General features: G+C 37.2%; 1 protein-coding gene across 1 annotated transcript in view; it reads right to left on the bottom strand.

Moving 5' to 3' along the window:
- Positions 1 to 2500, bottom strand: part of LOC137622962 (transcription factor CP2-like) — a 230113-nt gene that overhangs the window by 166116 nt on the left and 61497 nt on the right. The gene's annotated exons all lie outside the window — the stretch shown is intronic.

The raw sequence follows: 2500 nt of genomic DNA on the forward strand, positions 1-2500 counted from the left end.
TTTTTTTGGGGGGGGGGGGAGGAGGGTTTTGTAAAATGCAGAATCCTGTATTCTTAATTTTCTGTTTGAATGAGAATAATTTTGAAATGATAATTTCGAACGACAACGAGTAAACAAACAAAATAAATAAGTCAAAACATACCAGCAAATTCGATTTATCTTTCCAACATCGGAGGAAACACAACAGGTTCAGGTTCTGGGGTGAGGCACAGCCTTTACAACGGCGTATCCTTTTTTTAATCTAACACTTGTACTATTCCTTATAAATAGATAGAGAGATAGATAAATGGTCTCTATATTTATGTCTTTGCGCTGTACAGTATGTATAGTCCAGGGCTGGGACCAGGTCGACCACTCGAAGCCACCAGTTACTCAATGAAGTAAAAGTCGAGAGGTTGGACAGCAAGAGATATGAAAGAAAGTGGAACGGAGGTAAAGTAGAAAGCTGAAAAATGAGTGCTGCAAAGACCACTAGGCAATGCTTACAGTACACCACCTTAAACCTTTTAAGGGCAAATAAATAAATTAATAAATAGATAAAAAAAAGGCAAACTCTACCATTTATTTGGTCAACTTCATCTGACTTCCGTTTACTTTATTTGTCATATTAGAGAAAATAGAGAGAAAAGGAGAGAGAGAGAATGACGCTGATCATATATCCTGATACTAGCGTACGCGACCTGTCAAAAAGGACGACTACAGACTATAGATATGCACGCACACGCAATCCTCCCCCTCACCAGGGTATGACTACTCCTTTCCCCCAACAAGAGGTATGGGAAGAGCTGACCTTGACCGAAGAGAAATATTATATATATATATATATATATATATATATATATATATATATATATATATATATATATATATATATATATATACATATACATATAGCCAGACACTTGCTATTTATCATATAACGGAGATACCTAAAAGTATGAAAACGTCAGGGTAAGCAAGTGACCAAGAACCAGGCTGACTGTGTTAAGAAAGGTAATCTCTTCAACAATATCATCATCATCATCATCATAATAATGATAATAATAATTCTTTTATGACCCTTGATCATAAATAGGTTACCCAAATGGCTATTGCAATTCTTCCACGCTCAAAGGGTTAACTACTGCACTGTAATTGTTCAGTGGCTACTTTCCTCTTGGCAAGGGTAGAGGGGACTCTTTGGCTATGGTAAGCAGCTCTTCTAGAAGGACTCTCCAAAATCAAACCATTGCTTCCTAGTCTTGGGTAGGGCCATAACCTCTGTACCATGGTCTTGGGGTAGAGTTCTCTCGCTTGAGGGTACACGTTGGAAAACTTGTCTATCTAATTTCTCTTCCTCTTGTTTTTTTAAAGTTTTTATTGTTTATATATGAAAGATCTCTATTAATGTTGTTACTGTTTTTTTATATTCTATTTCAAATGTTCATTACTTTTCTTGTAGTTTATTTCCTTGTTTCCTTTCCGCACTGGGCTATTTTTTCCCGTTGGAGCCCTTAGGCTTATAAAATTTTGCTTTTCCAACTAGGATTGTAGCTTGGCTTGCAATAATAATAATAATAATAATAATAATAATAATAATAATAATAATAATAATAGTATGCAAAAATATTTTCTGAGGATATCGTATGGCAATTTAGAGTTGCTTACCTTTCTTTCCTTTCTGTAGGTATTGCGTAAATGATTGACATTTTAGTACAGTACAGGTGGATGTTGGGTAATCTCGAGTACGTCACTTAGTCGTCTGCCATTAGATGGGAGAAATGAGCCAATATTACCTAACCGTAGACCCTTTGTACCAGGGCAACAAATGTCTACAGTTTTAGCTCGCTTCAAGGTACACTCTAGTAGAATTTTCTATAGATATCTATGTAGTTTTAATGATCATTAATTTTTACTTGAGTGTATTTTTTCATTTTTTTCTCTCGTCTTCTACGTTATCATGGCTTTGTTTGTTCTTACTAGGTATTCTATTCACTGGAAGTTACTAGTCGAGATCATTGCTTTTGGCATGTGCCATAAGATATAAGAGTTTTTTTTTTAACAATAGCAAAATTTGTAGCAATGATTATTAACCCTTTTTCAAGCACACCATAAAACTCAACAGCACATCAAACCCTGCATGACCGTATTTATCTCAAGCTAAGAGAAGTAAGAACTTTCATATCCCCACATCCGTATGACTGACAGTCATGACAGTCACGACGGCAGATTCTAGACTTAGAAGACTGTATCACCCAAGGTTGTAAATTATTCGTATTTATGGTATATCGTTTGTAGGTTGCTGTGGCCTGATTGGTAGCGTCTCTGCCTGGTGTATGCCAGTCGGGGGTTCGAGTCCCGCTCAGACTCGTTAGTGTCATTAGTGTCTGCAACCTTACCATCCTTGTGAGCTAAGGTTGGGGGGTTTGGGGGAGCCTATAGGTCTATCTGCTGAGTCATCAGTAGCCACTGCCTGGCTCTCCCTGGTCCTAGTTTGGGTGTAGAGGAGGCTTGGGTGCTG

This window comes from Palaemon carinicauda, chromosome 30 (genome assembly GCF_036898095.1).
Source record: "Palaemon carinicauda isolate YSFRI2023 chromosome 30, ASM3689809v2, whole genome shotgun sequence".
Classification (NCBI taxonomy): Eukaryota; Metazoa; Arthropoda; class Malacostraca; order Decapoda; family Palaemonidae; genus Palaemon; species Palaemon carinicauda.